The 16,705-nt window shown below is 56.3% G+C and overlaps 3 non-coding genes across 3 annotated transcripts; all 3 read right to left on the bottom strand.

The window, feature by feature from the left end:
* Positions 1-2,595: 2,595 nt before the first annotated feature.
* Positions 2,596-2,714, bottom strand: LOC148757436 (5S ribosomal RNA). The gene has a single exon (XR_016022265.1). It is a non-coding gene; the product is annotated as a 5S ribosomal RNA (ribosomal RNA).
* Positions 2,715-8,370: 5,656 nt separating this feature from the next.
* On the bottom strand, positions 8,371-8,489 carry LOC148757435 (5S ribosomal RNA). The gene has a single exon (XR_016022264.1). It is a non-coding gene; the product is annotated as a 5S ribosomal RNA (ribosomal RNA).
* A 5,658-nt stretch (positions 8,490-14,147) lies between these two features.
* LOC148757434 (5S ribosomal RNA) lies at positions 14,148-14,266 on the bottom strand. Its single transcript, XR_016022263.1, has one exon. It is a non-coding gene; the product is annotated as a 5S ribosomal RNA (ribosomal RNA).
* Positions 14,267-16,705: the final 2,439 nt, after the last annotated feature.

Raw genomic sequence — 16,705 nt, 5'->3', positions numbered from 1 at the left:
TACCTCAGGGAATGGCTAGTAGCCCTACATTATGTCAAAAACTTGTATCAGCTGCAATAAAACCTACCCGAAGGACATTTCCAGATATTTACATCATCCACTACACGGATGACATACTTCTTGCCCACTCTTGTGAACCAAAGTTGCTTGCTGCTTTTGCTCATTTACAAGAAAAGCTCCACAATTATGGGCTAGTTATAGCCCCAGAAAAAATTCAGCAAGTGCCTCCTTACTCTTATCTGGGATATTGTTTAATGCCTCAGGCCATTGTGCCTCAAAAAAATACAAATCCGGCGAGATTGTTTAAAAACGTTAAATGATTTCCAAAAGCTACTGGGAGGCATTAACTGGATTAGACCTCAGTTGCGGTTGACAACCGGTGAATTACAACCTTTGTTTAAAATATTACGTGGGGAAGCTGATCCTACTTCTCCCCGCGAGATAACACGGGGAAGAGGCTTTGCTTGTATTTCTCCAGGTCCGGAAGAAAAACCTTTGTGAATTCCTGGTCGGTGTTAAACCATACCATGAGCGACAGCCCACAGAAGAGAAGACATCTGTAGATACCCATCCACGCCCCCTACTGTTCCATTCTTGTGTTTACACCTTATGTCTCTCTGTCTGGTCCCCCAAAGATGGTTTGCAGCCAAAGACGGGTAAGATATCTCACGGGAGATACAACCTAAGCCGGGCGGAACCGAGTGGGGACCCCCAATGAGCTGCCTTAGAAGATCCAAAAAGGAGCCTTTCCTCCCCTTCCCCCTGCCTGGCAAAAGCCATTGCTGTCTCTGGCTTTCCTCTCTCACCTGATTGTGAGAGAAGTCATGAGGGCAATGAAGATCAGTTCTCTCCACTTATCTCAACAGAAGTGTTACAATATGGGTGACTTGACCCTGAGAAGGTAAGACATCATGGGACTTTATGCTTCGGCTGTTAACAGACAAAGGGTGATTGGAATAAACATTTTTCTGCTATGAGGTACGAGTCTCACAGACCGTGTAAGAAAAAAATGTTACTCTTGATCTTATCCAGTTTCATAAAGAGGTCTTGACACTGCAAGAGACCTCTCCTTTAAACACCGATATAGCTGATACTCTCAACAAACTTGTCTCTAGTTTTCACAATGTATTGCCATCATACTCTTCAATGCTTCAAATTATGCCCCCCTCCCCTTGTAATTCCGCCTGTTGTGATCCTCCTGATACTATGTTTCCTCCCCTGCATCACAGAAGCTGTGATGGGGATAGTCACAGATATTTATGGAGAAATTCACAAAATAAGGCTCCACATGGCTAATAAACCAAAAGCCACTGCCCCTGTCTAACCCCGAAGGAGATCGGTAGCCAATGACGGGTAATGATCAGTGGATGTCTTACAACCTAAGACAGGAGTCGATCGCTTTGATGAAGGATATCCAATGACGGGTAAGTGAGAATGTCTGTACTGACCACCTAAGCCAGGCACGATCTCAAAAAATAAAAAAGGGGGAATTGCGGGGAGCTGGAGCATCAAGCGTTAAGAAAATGTAACTACAAGCAGAGGTTGGGAGGATGGCTGAGGGGAACTCCGATAAGCATAAAGAACAAACAGAAACAGACACCTGCTGTTCTGGGAATGGGACAATCTCAAAAGGTCTAAAGACAGTCAGGGCCAAACTTTGGAAAAACATAACTAATCTGTACTTGCTGCCTCAGCCGCTTTATGTAACCTTCCTGTTTCTGTCTGTATAAAAGAATGCTGAAAAATCAAGCAGGCGCAGCAGTCTAGTCAGAACTGCTCGCCCTCCCGATCCCATCTTTGTCTCTTGTCTATTTTCTTCTCAATCCTCACTCCCCACTTCAGGAACCGTTCGTCTCGTCGGCAGGCTCCGACATGGTGGTCTCTCCTGGAGCCCGAGGGCGTGCGGGGTGTTGGGGTGCTGCTCTCTCCGTCCCCTGGTTTGTCCCGGCTCTTTTTCCCCTGTGTGTCGGGGCCACTGCGGCCGGCGGGAACCGAGGGCTCCTGGCTCTTGTGGGAGACGGGAGGGGGCGCGCGCGCGCGCGCGCGCGCGGGGGTGTGGGGCGAGGTGCCTGCCAGCAGAGACAGAGGCCCCCGGTGGGGCGGGGCGGGTGGGCATCCCGTTTGCCGGAGGACACGCCTATCCTGTGTCTCGGGGCCCAGGTGCAGGCACAGGGATGGTCGTCCCCTGGGCTCGGGCCGAGGTGCAAAGGACCGGCACGTCCTGGGATGGAGAAAGCCTGGTGGAGGCCTGCGCCGGCAGGCAGCCCTGGGCTTGGGCTTTGGGGGCGGCGGGGGCGGGGAGCGGGAGGGAGCGCGGCGATGGCAGCGGCGGCGACGGCGGCGACCGCGGCTCGGCGAAGGGCTGCGGGCTGTCGGCCTGCGGGAGCGAAGAGGACTGAGAAGAGGGTGTGGGGGGGAGCCGGGGCCGACGGGCCTGGCGTGCGGCCCGGGCTGCGAGCTTGTAGTGCCGGGCGGCTGACCCGCCGCTGGCCAGGGGTACCTTCGGCTGGCTGGGCGGCAGAAGAGGGGCAAGGGGCGCCAGGGGTTCGGAGGGAGCCACGCCGGGGCGGCGGCGCAAAAGGAGAGGCGAGCAAAAGCCTACAGCACCCGGTATTCCCAGGCGGTCTCCCATCCAAGTACTAACCAGGCCCGACCCTGCTTAGCTTCCGAGATCAGACGAGATCGGGCGCGTTCAGGGTGGTATGGCCGTAGACGCTGGGACCCGGCTGCCGGCGCCCCAAGAGCCTGCTCCCGGCCTGCCTCGTGAGCGTGCGCCGTGCTGCTGGGCCGCTCGGGTGGCGAGCATCTCCTCGCGGGCCGGCTCCGCCGGCGCCGCGCCTCCCGCCTGCTCCCCGCCTCCCCCGGACGCCGCCGGCGTGGGCGGCGGGCTACTCTTGGCCCGCAGCGAGGCCCCTCCGCGCCACCCGTGGCTCCACGGGCCTCTGTCACTTCCCTGACGGTGACAGAAGTCTCGGCGCCCTGGCATCCTGGGACTCCCCGGGCCCCGTACGGCTTACACCCCGCCCCCCCCAACCCCGCTCACCCCCACCCCCAGCCCCACCACCCCAGACCCGCCTGGCTGCTCTGCGGTCCCCCGCTCGTGGCAAGCGAGGGGGTCGCAGGGTCCTCTCAGGCCCCTCCGGCCCTAGGCACGCGCGGCCCTGGCCCTGGCACTGGCCGGCCCCACCGACTGGCCCAAAGCCACGGGGAGCCACCCGTGCCACCAGGGTGCAGCGGCTCCAGTCTGCCGTCACCCTTCGTCACACAGCCTTCCGTCCGGGCCCTCGCCCCTCCTCAGCGACCAGCGTCCCGCCCGATCTCCGGTCCCTTCACTGGCTACACGTCACCTCTCCTGACCCAGGGAGGTGAGAGAGAGGATGAGAGAAGGCCAGAGACGGAGCAAGAGAGAGGCGGAGAGAGACAGGCGGGGACTGTGGCGACAGAGTCCCAGAGAGCCGTTTCCAGGCTCTGGGCCTCGCGTGGAGGGGTGCTGCCTCGGGTGGTGCACGGTCATCAGCTGTGACCGCTTGGCCGTCAGCTGTTGCCAGTTGGCCATAGGCCACCGGTACAGCTGCGGTGGCCAAGCTAGGAAGCGCGGATGGTGGACTGCAAATTGCAGAGGGGCGCGGATTGCAGTTGGCCGGCTTGGCGTGTCGGTCGGTTGGTGGGTCGGTTGGTTGGCAGAGAAGCGGCCGGCAGGTTGGGGATCGTGCGGCTCCGGCTTGCTGTGTCTCCGAGCCAGCCGCCCGTGAGAAATGGTGCTATGAGACCCCTATCCATGGCTCCGTTGGTGTTCCTTCTTGGCCTCGCCATATCCTGCGTTCTTGTGCGGGCAGAGGGACTAGAGTCCCCGCAGGACAGGGACCGACAGACAGAACGGGGGGGGGGGAGGAGGAGGAGGAGGAGGAGGGAGCGAGATGGAAATATACACGTATATGTGCATGTATGTATCTAGACGTACAGAGAGACATGGACAGAGACAGAGAAAGAGGGGGCTGGCACGCGGGGAGAGAGCTCCTGAGCGAGAGCCACAGCCCAACAGGCATGTCGCAGAGCCAGACGGACAGGGGGTGGAGGTTGAGGGTGGGGGGGACGCACAGGCTGGGACACGGACTGGGACGGACGCACTGAGGCTGTGTTGCGGTGGCAGCTTCTCCACCGGTGTGTGGTGGAGCCCGGGGCTGGGCTCCGCTAAGGAGGCAGTGCCCGGGCTTTGGCAGTCACCCTCAAAGCCCCCGGGGCGGGCCGCCAGGGTCTCCGGAGTGCCAGTGGGCTCCGAGCCCCGCCCAGGGTCCCGCCCGCGGGCGGAGAGTGGCAGCCCCAGGCACCCTCGTTGTGAGGGTTGTGTGCCTGCGTGCCTGCTCTTCCCCTTGTGGTGGTGTGGGGAGCTGGAGCATCAAGGGTTAAGAAAATGTAACTACAAGCAGAGGTTGGGAGGATGGCTGAGGGGAACTCCGATAAGCATAAAGAACAAACAGAAACAGACACCTGCTGTTCTGGGAATGGGACAATCTCAAAAGGTCTAAAGACAGTCAGGGCCAAACTTTGGAGAAACATAACTAATCTGTACTTGCTGCCTCAGCCGCTTTATGTAACCTTCTTGTTTCTGTCTGTATAAAAGAATGCTGAAAAATCAAGCAGGCGCAGCAGTCCAGTCAGAACTGCTCGCCCTCCCGATCCCATCTTTGTCTCTTGTCCAATTTTTTCTCTCAATCCTCACTCCCCACTTCAGGAACCGTTCGTCTCGTCGGCAGGCTCCGACAAGTGGCGCCCGAACAGGGACCTGACTACTGGGGAATCAGTGAAGGACTCCGCTTGCAAACGAGACGCGTCGAATAAGGTTAGTGAAAGCGGTGAGATACCATAGTCGGGAGTAAAATAAAATGGGACAGGGTAACAGTAAAAGGCTGTTTACTCACATGTTAAGGAGCATGCTAAAAGCTAGAGGAGTTAAAACCAGTGAAGCACAGTTGCTTCGATTTTTAGAATTTGTAGTACAAATATGTCCCTGGTTCCCCGAAGAAGGGACTTTAAACTTAGAAACTTGGGAAAAGGTGAGAGAGCGTTTACAGGGATATTATGATGCTCGTGGACCCTCTGAAGTACCAGTAGATACTTTTTCCTTATGGAATTTGGTTAGGGATGTGATCGATCCTAGACACGAGGGAATCAGATACTCTGAGAATGATCAACCCAAACTGGATCCCCCTGGGAAGCAGAGGTGCAAAGATTACAAGCTGCACTCACTTCCCTCTCTGTTCAAATGCAATTAGTCCAGGCTCAACAGACTGGGCCTTTATTAGAATCTCAATCAGAATAGAAGCCTGGGTTACAATGAAGCTCTCCTCCAAGTGTAGTTGCAGGGCTAGATCCACTGCCCGAGGCCCCTATCAACCGAAAAAGATTCAAGCCGCCAAGCTGCTAGTACAGGGGCAACTTAAAAAGGGACACATTGCCCCCTCCAATTCTCCCGGGAATTCTCCCATTTTTGTTATTAAAAAAAAAAAAAAAAAAAAAAAAAAAAAAAAAAATCTGGTAGATAGAGATTATGACAAGATTTAGAAAAAGTTAATAAAACCATGAAACGAAGGGGAGCCTTACAGACAGGCTTGCCCTGTCCTGCAGCCACACCAAAACACACATGTAAAATTGTTTTGGACTTCAAAGATTGTTTTTATACTATACCTTTAAATCCTGATGACTGCCCTGGATTTGCTTTCAGTGTTCCTTCCGTTAATTTACAAGAACCTTTTAAGAGCTATCATTGGCTAGTGCTACCTCAGGGAATGGCTAGTAGCCCTACATTATGTCAAAAACTTGTATCAGCTGCAATAAAACCTACCCGAAGGACATTTCCAGATATTTACATCATCCACTACACGGATGACATACTTCTTGCCCACTCTTGTGAACCAAAGTTGCTTGCTGCTTTTGCTCATTTACAAGAAAAGCTCCACAATTATGGGCTAGTTATAGCCCCAGAAAAAATTCAGCAAGTGCCTCCTTACTCTTATCTGGGATATTGTTTAATGCCTCAGGCCATTGTGCCTCAAAAAAATACAAATCCGGCGAGATTGTTTAAAAACGTTAAATGATTTCCAAAAGCTACTGGGAGGCATTAACTGGATTAGACCTCAGTTGCGGTTGACAACCGGTGAATTACAACCTTTGTTTAAAATATTACGTGGGGAAGCTGATCCTACTTCTCCCCGCGAGATAACACGGGGAAGAGGCTTTGCTTGTATTTCTCCAGGTCCGGAAGAAAAACCTTTGTGAATTCCTGGTCGGTGTTAAACCATACCATGAGCGACAGCCCACAGAAGAGAAGACATCTGTAGATACCCATCCACGCCCCCTACTGTTCCATTCTTGTGTTTACACCTTATGTCTCTCTGTCTGGTCCCCCAAAGATGGTTTGCAGCCAAAGACGGGTAAGATATCTCACGGGAGATACAACCTAAGCCGGGCGGAACCGAGTGGGGACCCCCAATGAGCTGCCTTAGAAGATCCAAAAAGGAGCCTTTCCTCCCCTTCCCCCTGCCTGGCAAAAGCCATTGCTGTCTCTGGCTTTCCTCTCTCACCTGATTGTGAGAGAAGTCATGAGGGCAATGAAGATCAGTTCTCTCCACTTATCTCAACAGAACTGTTACAATATGGGTGACTTGACCCTGAGAAGGTAAGACATCATGGGACTTTATGCTTCGGCTGTTAACAGACAAAGGGTGATTGGAATAAACATTTTTCTGCTATGAGGTACGAGTCTCACAGACCGTGTAAGAAAAAAATGTTACTCTTGATCTTATCCAGTTTCATAAAGAGGTCTTGACACTGCAAGAGACCTCTCCTTTAAACACCGATATAGCTGATACTCTCAACAAACTTGTCTCTAGTTTTCACAATGTATTGCCATCATACTCTTCAATGCTTCAAATTATGCCCCCCTCCCCTTGTAATTCCGCCTGTTGTGATCCTCCTGATACTATGTTTCCTCCCCTGCATCACAGAAGCTGTGATGGGGATAGTCACAGATATTTATGGAGAAATTCACAAAATAAGGCTCCACATGGCTAATAAACCAAAAGCCACTGCCCCTGTCTAACCCCGAAGGAGATCGGTAGCCAATGACGGGTAATGATCAGTGGATGTCTTACAACCTAAGACAGGAGTCGATCGCTTTGATGAAGGATATCCAATGACGGGTAAGTGAGAATGTCTGTACTGACCACCTAAGCCAGGCACGATCTCAAAAAATAAAAAAGGGGGAATTGCGGGGAGCTGGAGCATCAAGCGTTAAGAAAATGTAACTACAAGCAGAGGTTGGGAGGATGGCTGAGGGGAACTCCGATAAGCATAAAGAACAAACAGAAACAGACACCTGCTGTTCTGGGAATGGGACAATCTCAAAAGGTCTAAAGACAGTCAGGGCCAAACTTTGGAAAAACATAACTAATCTGTACTTGCTGCCTCAGCCGCTTTATGTAACCTTCCTGTTTCTGTCTGTATAAAAGAATGCTGAAAAATCAAGCAGGCGCAGCAGTCTAGTCAGAACTGCTCGCCCTCCCGATCCCATCTTTGTCTCTTGTCTATTTTCTTCTCAATCCTCACTCCCCACTTCAGGAACCGTTCGTCTCGTCGGCAGGCTCCGACATGGTGGTCTCTCCTGGAGCCCGAGGGCGTGCGGGGTGTTGGGGTGCTGCTCTCTCCGTCCCCTGGTTTGTCCCGGCTCTTTTTCCCCTGTGTGTCGGGGCCACTGCGGCCGGCGGGAACCGAGGGCTCCTGGCTCTTGTGGGAGACGGGAGGGGGCGCGCGCGCGCGCGCGCGCGCGGGGGTGTGGGGCGAGGTGCCTGCCAGCAGAGACAGAGGCCCCCGGTGGGGCGGGGCGGGTGGGCATCCCGTTTGCCGGAGGACACGCCTATCCTGTGTCTCGGGGCCCAGGTGCAGGCACAGGGATGGTCGTCCCCTGGGCTCGGGCCGAGGTGCAAAGGACCGGCACGTCCTGGGATGGAGAAAGCCTGGTGGAGGCCTGCGCCGGCAGGCAGCCCTGGGCTTGGGCTTTGGGGGCGGCGGGGGCGGGGAGCGGGAGGGAGCGCGGCGATGGCAGCGGCGGCGACGGCGGCGACCGCGGCTCGGCGAAGGGCTGCGGGCTGTCGGCCTGCGGGAGCGAAGAGGACTGAGAAGAGGGTGTGGGGGGGAGCCGGGGCCGACGGGCCTGGCGTGCGGCCCGGGCTGCGAGCTTGTAGTGCCGGGCGGCTGACCCGCCGCTGGCCAGGGGTACCTTCGGCTGGCTGGGCGGCAGAAGAGGGGCAAGGGGCGCCAGGGGTTCGGAGGGAGCCACGCCGGGGCGGCGGCGCAAAAGGAGAGGCGAGCAAAAGCCTACAGCACCCGGTATTCCCAGGCGGTCTCCCATCCAAGTACTAACCAGGCCCGACCCTGCTTAGCTTCCGAGATCAGACGAGATCGGGCGCGTTCAGGGTGGTATGGCCGTAGACGCTGGGACCCGGCTGCCGGCGCCCCAAGAGCCTGCTCCCGGCCTGCCTCGTGAGCGTGCGCCGTGCTGCTGGGCCGCTCGGGTGGCGAGCATCTCCTCGCGGGCCGGCTCCGCCGGCGCCGCGCCTCCCGCCTGCTCCCCGCCTCCCCCGGACGCCGCCGGCGTGGGCGGCGGGCTACTCTTGGCCCGCAGCGAGGCCCCTCCGCGCCACCCGTGGCTCCACGGGCCTCTGTCACTTCCCTGACGGTGACAGAAGTCTCGGCGCCCTGGCATCCTGGGACTCCCCGGGCCCCGTACGGCTTACACCCCGCCCCCCCCAACCCCGCTCACCCCCACCCCCAGCCCCACCACCCCAGACCCGCCTGGCTGCTCTGCGGTCCCCCGCTCGTGGCAAGCGAGGGGGTCGCAGGGTCCTCTCAGGCCCCTCCGGCCCTAGGCACGCGCGGCCCTGGCCCTGGCACTGGCCGGCCCCACCGACTGGCCCAAAGCCACGGGGAGCCACCCGTGCCACCAGGGTGCAGCGGCTCCAGTCTGCCGTCACCCTTCGTCACACAGCCTTCCGTCCGGGCCCTCGCCCCTCCTCAGCGACCAGCGTCCCGCCCGATCTCCGGTCCCTTCACTGGCTACACGTCACCTCTCCTGACCCAGGGAGGTGAGAGAGAGGATGAGAGAAGGCCAGAGACGGAGCAAGAGAGAGGCGGAGAGAGACAGGTGGGGACTGTGGCGACAGAGTCCCAGAGAGCCGTTTCCAGGCTCTGGGCCTCGCGTGGAGGGGTGCTGCCTCGGGTGGTGCACGGTCATCAGCTGTGACCGCTTGGCCGTCAGCTGTTGCCAGTTGGCCATAGGCCACCGGTACAGCTGCGGTGGCCAAGCTAGGAAGCGCGGATGGTGGACTGCAAATTGCAGAGGGGCGCGGATTGCAGTTGGCCGGCTTGGCGTGTCGGTCGGTTGGTGGGTCGGTTGGTTGGCAGAGAAGCGGCCGGCAGGTTGGGGATCGTGCGGCTCCGGCTTGCTGTGTCTCCGAGCCAGCCGCCCGTGAGAAATGGTGCTATGAGACCCCTATCCATGGCTCCGTTGGTGTTCCTTCTTGGCCTCGCCATATCCTGCGTTCTTGTGCGGGCAGAGGGACTAGAGTCCCCGCAGGACAGGGACCGACAGACAGAACGGGGGGGGGGGAGGAGGAGGAGGAGGAGGAGGGAGCGAGATGGAAATATACACGTATATGTGCATGTATGTATCTAGACGTACAGAGAGACATGGACAGAGACAGAGAAAGAGGGGGCTGGCACGCGGGGAGAGAGCTCCTGAGCGAGAGCCACAGCCCAACAGGCATGTCGCAGAGCCAGACGGACAGGGGGTGGAGGTTGAGGGTGGGGGGGACGCACAGGCTGGGACACGGACTGGGACGGACGCACTGAGGCTGTGTTGCGGTGGCAGCTTCTCCACCGGTGTGTGGTGGAGCCCGGGGCTGGGCTCCGCTAAGGAGGCAGTGCCCGGGCTTTGGCAGTCACCCTCAAAGCCCCCGGGGCGGGCCGCCAGGGTCTCCGGAGTGCCGGTGGGCTCCGAGCCCCGCCCAGGGTCCCGCCCGCGGGCGGAGAGTGGCAGCCCCAGGCACCCTCGTTGTGAGGGTTGTGTGCCTGCGTGCCTGCTCTTCCCCTTGTGGTGGTGTGGGGAGCTGGAGCATCAAGGGTTAAGAAAATGTAACTACAAGCAGAGGTTGGGAGGATGGCTGAGGGGAACTCCGATAAGCATAAAGAACAAACAGAAACAGACACCTGCTGTTCTGGGAATGGGACAATCTCAAAAGGTCTAAAGACAGTCAGGGCCAAACTTTGGAGAAACATAACTAATCTGTACTTGCTGCCTCAGCCGCTTTATGTAACCTTCTTGTTTCTGTCTGTATAAAAGAATGCTGAAAAATCAAGCAGGCGCAGCAGTCCAGTCAGAACTGCTCGCCCTCCCGATCCCATCTTTGTCTCTTGTCCAATTTTTTCTCTCAATCCTCACTCCCCACTTCAGGAACCGTTCGTCTCGTCGGCAGGCTCCGACAAGTGGCGCCCGAACAGGGACCTGACTACTGGGGAATCAGTGAAGGACTCCGCTTGCAAACGAGACGCGTCGAATAAGGTTAGTGAAAGCGGTGAGATACCATAGTCGGGAGTAAAATAAAATGGGACAGGGTAACAGTAAAAGGCTGTTTACTCACATGTTAAGGAGCATGCTAAAAGCTAGAGGAGTTAAAACCAGTGAAGCACAGTTGCTTCGATTTTTAGAATTTGTAGTACAAATATGTCCCTGGTTCCCCGAAGAAGGGACTTTAAACTTAGAAACTTGGGAAAAGGTGAGAGAGCGTTTACAGGGATATTATGATGCTCGTGGACCCTCTGAAGTACCAGTAGATACTTTTTCCTTATGGAATTTGGTTAGGGATGTGATCGATCCTAGACACGAGGGAATCAGATACTCTGAGAATGATCAACCCAAACTGGATCCCCCTGGGAAGCAGAGGTGCAAAGATTACAAGCTGCACTCACTTCCCTCTCTGTTCAAATGCAATTAGTCCAGGCTCAACAGACTGGGCCTTTATTAGAATCTCAATCAGAATAGAAGCCTGGGTTACAATGAAGCTCTCCTCCAAGTGTAGTTGCAGGGCTAGATCCACTGCCCGAGGCCCCTATCAACCGAAAAAGATTCAAGCCGCCAAGCTGCTAGTACAGGGGCAACTTAAAAAGGGACACATTGCCCCCTCCAATTCTCCCGGGAATTCTCCCATTTTTGTTATTAAAAAAAAAAAAAAAAAAAAAAAAAAAAAAAAAAAAATCTGGTAGATAGAGATTATGACAAGATTTAGAAAAAGTTAATAAAACCATGAAATGAAGGGGAGCCTTACAGACAGGCTTGCCCTGTCCTGCAGCCACACCAAAACACACATGTAAAATTGTTTTGGACTTCAAAGATTGTTTTTATACTATACCTTTAAATCCTGATGACTGCCCTGGATTTGCTTTCAGTGTTCCTTCCGTTAATTTACAAGAACCTTTTAAGAGCTATCATTGGCTAGTGCTACCTCAGGGAATGGCTAGTAGCCCTACATTATGTCAAAAACTTGTATCAGCTGCAATAAAACCTACCCGAAGGACATTTCCAGATATTTACATCATCCACTACACGGATGACATACTTCTTGCCCACTCTTGTGAACCAAAGTTGCTTGCTGCTTTTGCTCATTTACAAGAAAAGCTCCACAATTATGGGCTAGTTATAGCCCCAGAAAAAATTCAGCAAGTGCCTCCTTACTCTTATCTGGGATATTGTTTAATGCCTCAGGCCATTGTGCCTCAAAAAAATACAAATCCGGCGAGATTGTTTAAAAACGTTAAATGATTTCCAAAAGCTACTGGGAGGCATTAACTGGATTAGACCTCAGTTGCGGTTGACAACCGGTGAATTACAACCTTTGTTTAAAATATTACGTGGGGAAGCTGATCCTACTTCTCCCCGCGAGATAACACGGGGAAGAGGCTTTGCTTGTATTTCTCCAGGTCCGGAAGAAAAACCTTTGTGAATTCCTGGTCGGTGTTAAACCATACCATGAGCGACAGCCCACAGAAGAGAAGACATCTGTAGATACCCATCCACGCCCCCTACTGTTCCATTCTTGTGTTTACACCTTATGTCTCTCTGTCTGGTCCCCCAAAGATGGTTTGCAGCCAAAGACGGGTAAGATATCTCACGGGAGATACAACCTAAGCCGGGCGGAACCGAGTGGGGACCCCCAATGAGCTGCCTTAGAAGATCCAAAAAGGAGCCTTTCCTCCCCTTCCCCCTGCCTGGCAAAAGCCATTGCTGTCTCTGGCTTTCCTCTCTCACCTGATTGTGAGAGAAGTCATGAGGGCAATGAAGATCAGTTCTCTCCACTTATCTCAACAGAACTGTTACAATATGGGTGACTTGACCCTGAGAAGGTAAGACATCATGGGACTTTATGCTTCGGCTGTTAACAGACAAAGGGTGATTGGAATAAACATTTTTCTGCTATGAGGTACGAGTCTCACAGACCGTGTAAGAAAAAAATGTTACTCTTGATCTTATCCAGTTTCATAAAGAGGTCTTGACACTGCAAGAGACCTCTCCTTTAAACACCGATATAGCTGATACTCTCAACAAACTTGTCTCTAGTTTTCACAATGTATTGCCATCATACTCTTCAATGCTTCAAATTATGCCCCCCTCCCCTTGTAATTCCGCCTGTTGTGATCCTCCTGATACTATGTTTCCTCCCCTGCATCACAGAAGCTGTGATGGGGATAGTCACAGATATTTATGGAGAAATTCACAAAATAAGGCTCCACATGGCTAATAAACCAAAAGCCACTGCCCCTGTCTAACCCCGAAGGAGATCGGTAGCCAATGACGGGTAATGATCAGTGGATGTCTTACAACCTAAGACAGGAGTCGATCGCTTTGATGAAGGATATCCAATGACGGGTAAGTGAGAATGTCTGTACTGACCACCTAAGCCAGGCACGATCTCAAAAAATAAAAAAGGGGGAATTGCGGGGAGCTGGAGCATCAAGCGTTAAGAAAATGTAACTACAAGCAGAGGTTGGGAGGATGGCTGAGGGGAACTCCGATAAGCATAAAGAACAAACAGAAACAGACACCTGCTGTTCTGGGAATGGGACAATCTCAAAAGGTCTAAAGACAGTCAGGGCCAAACTTTGGAAAAACATAACTAATCTGTACTTGCTGCCTCAGCCGCTTTATGTAACCTTCCTGTTTCTGTCTGTATAAAAGAATGCTGAAAAATCAAGCAGGCGCAGCAGTCTAGTCAGAACTGCTCGCCCTCCCGATCCCATCTTTGTCTCTTGTCTATTTTCTTCTCAATCCTCACTCCCCACTTCAGGAACCGTTCGTCTCGTCGGCAGGCTCCGACATGGTGGTCTCTCCTGGAGCCCGAGGGCGTGCGGGGTGTTGGGGTGCTGCTCTCTCCGTCCCCTGGTTTGTCCCGGCTCTTTTTCCCCTGTGTGTCGGGGCCACTGCGGCCGGCGGGAACCGAGGGCTCCTGGCTCTTGTGGGAGACGGGAGGGGGCGCGCGCGCGCGCGCGCGCGCGGGGGTGTGGGGCGAGGTGCCTGCCAGCAGAGACAGAGGCCCCCGGTGGGGCGGGGCGGGTGGGCATCCCGTTTGCCGGAGGACACGCCTATCCTGTGTCTCGGGGCCCAGGTGCAGGCACAGGGATGGTCGTCCCCTGGGCTCGGGCCGAGGTGCAAAGGACCGGCACGTCCTGGGATGGAGAAAGCCTGGTGGAGGCCTGCGCCGGCAGGCAGCCCTGGGCTTGGGCTTTGGGGGCGGCGGGGGCGGGGAGCGGGAGGGAGCGCGGCGATGGCAGCGGCGGCGACGGCGGCGACCGCGGCTCGGCGAAGGGCTGCGGGCTGTCGGCCTGCGGGAGCGAAGAGGACTGAGAAGAGGGTGTGGGGGGGAGCCGGGGCCGACGGGCCTGGCGTGCGGCCCGGGCTGCGAGCTTGTAGTGCCGGGCGGCTGACCCGCCGCTGGCCAGGGGTACCTTCGGCTGGCTGGGCGGCAGAAGAGGGGCAAGGGGCGCCAGGGGTTCGGAGGGAGCCACGCCGGGGCGGCGGCGCAAAAGGAGAGGCGAGCAAAAGCCTACAGCACCCGGTATTCCCAGGCGGTCTCCCATCCAAGTACTAACCAGGCCCGACCCTGCTTAGCTTCCGAGATCAGACGAGATCGGGCGCGTTCAGGGTGGTATGGCCGTAGACGCTGGGACCCGGCTGCCGGCGCCCCAAGAGCCTGCTCCCGGCCTGCCTCGTGAGCGTGCGCCGTGCTGCTGGGCCGCTCGGGTGGCGAGCATCTCCTCGCGGGCCGGCTCCGCCGGCGCCGCGCCTCCCGCCTGCTCCCCGCCTCCCCCGGACGCCGCCGGCGTGGGCGGCGGGCTACTCTTGGCCCGCAGCGAGGCCCCTCCGCGCCACCCGTGGCTCCACGGGCCTCTGTCACTTCCCTGACGGTGACAGAAGTCTCGGCGCCCTGGCATCCTGGGACTCCCCGGGCCCCGTACGGCTTACACCCCGCCCCCCCCAACCCCGCTCACCCCCACCCCCAGCCCCACCACCCCAGACCCGCCTGGCTGCTCTGCGGTCCCCCGCTCGTGGCAAGCGAGGGGGTCGCAGGGTCCTCTCAGGCCCCTCCGGCCCTAGGCACGCGCGGCCCTGGCCCTGGCACTGGCCGGCCCCACCGACTGGCCCAAAGCCACGGGGAGCCACCCGTGCCACCAGGGTGCAGCGGCTCCAGTCTGCCGTCACCCTTCGTCACACAGCCTTCCGTCCGGGCCCTCGCCCCTCCTCAGCGACCAGCGTCCCGCCCGATCTCCGGTCCCTTCACTGGCTACACGTCACCTCTCCTGACCCAGGGAGGTGAGAGAGAGGATGAGAGAAGGCCAGAGACGGAGCAAGAGAGAGGCGGAGAGAGACAGGCGGGGACTGTGGCGACAGAGTCCCAGAGAGCCGTTTCCAGGCTCTGGGCCTCGCGTGGAGGGGTGCTGCCTCGGGTGGTGCACGGTCATCAGCTGTGACCGCTTGGCCGTCAGCTGTTGCCAGTTGGCCATAGGCCACCGGTACAGCTGCGGTGGCCAAGCTAGGAAGCGCGGATGGTGGACTGCAAATTGCAGAGGGGCGCGGATTGCAGTTGGCCGGCTTGGCGTGTCGGTCGGTTGGTGGGTCGGTTGGTTGGCAGAGAAGCGGCCGGCAGGTTGGGGATCGTGCGGCTCCGGCTTGCTGTGTCTCCGAGCCAGCCGCCCGTGAGAAATGGTGCTATGAGACCCCTATCCATGGCTCCGTTGGTGTTCCTTCTTGGCCTCGCCATATCCTGCGTTCTTGTGCGGGCAGAGGGACTAGAGTCCCCGCAGGACAGGGACCGACAGACAGAACGGGGGGGGGGGAGGAGGAGGAGGAGGAGGAGGGAGCGAGATGGAAATATACACGTATATGTGCATGTATGTATCTAGACGTACAGAGAGACATGGACAGAGACAGAGAAAGAGGGGGCTGGCACGCGGGGAGAGAGCTCCTGAGCGAGAGCCACAGCCCAACAGGCATGTCGCAGAGCCAGACGGACAGGGGGTGGAGGTTGAGGGTGGGGGGGACGCACAGGCTGGGACACGGACTGGGACGGACGCACTGAGGCTGTGTTGCGGTGGCAGCTTCTCCACCGGTGTGTGGTGGAGCCCGGGGCTGGGCTCCGCTAAGGAGGCAGTGCCCGGGCTTTGGCAGTCACCCTCAAAGCCCCCGGGGCGGGCCGCCAGGGTCTCCGGAGTGCCGGTGGGCTCCGAGCCCCGCCCAGGGTCCCGCCCGCGGGCGGAGAGTGGCAGCCCCAGGCACCCTCGTTGTGAGGGTTGTGTGCCTGCGTGCCTGCTCTTCCCCTTGTGGTGGTGTGGGGAGCTGGAGCATCAAGGGTTAAGAAAATGTAACTACAAGCAGAGGTTGGGAGGATGGCTGAGGGGAACTCCGATAAGCATAAAGAACAAACAGAAACAGACACCTGCTGTTCTGGGAATGGGACAATCTCAAAAGGTCTAAAGACAGTCAGGGCCAAACTTTGGAGAAACATAACTAATCTGTACTTGCTGCCTCAGCCGCTTTATGTAACCTTCTTGTTTCTGTCTGTATAAAAGAATGCTGAAAAATCAAGCAGGCGCAGCAGTCCAGTCAGAACTGCTCGCCCTCCCGATCCCATCTTTGTCTCTTGTCCAATTTTTTCTCTCAATCCTCACTCCCCACTTCAGGAACCGTTCGTCTCGTCGGCAGGCTCCGACAAGTGGCGCCCGAACAGGGACCTGACTACTGGGGAATCAGTGAAGGACTCCGCTTGCAAACGAGACGCGTCGAATAAGGTTAGTGAAAGCGGTGAGATACCATAGTCGGGAGTAAAATAAAATGGGACAGGGTAACAGTAAAAGGCTGTTTACTCACATGTTAAGGAGCATGCTAAAAGCTAGAGGAGTTAAAACCAGTGAAGCACAGTTGCTTCGATTTTTAGAATTTGTAGTACAAATATGTCCCTGGTTCCCCGAAGAAGGGACTTTAAACTTAGAAACTTGGGAAAAGGTGAGAGAGCGTTTACAGGGATATTATGATGCTCGTGGACCCTCTGAAGTACCAGTAGATACTTTTTCCTTATGGAATTTGGTTAGGGATGTGATCGAT

The sequence above is a fragment of the Rhinolophus sinicus genome, chromosome 8 (assembly GCF_057876585.1).
Source record: "Rhinolophus sinicus isolate RSI-liver-muscle chromosome 8, RSI-T2T, whole genome shotgun sequence".
In the NCBI taxonomy this organism is placed as follows: domain Eukaryota; kingdom Metazoa; phylum Chordata; class Mammalia; order Chiroptera; family Rhinolophidae; genus Rhinolophus; species Rhinolophus sinicus.
The sequence above is the reverse complement of the archived record's forward strand: the minus strand, read 5'-3'. Positions and strand labels throughout refer to the sequence as shown.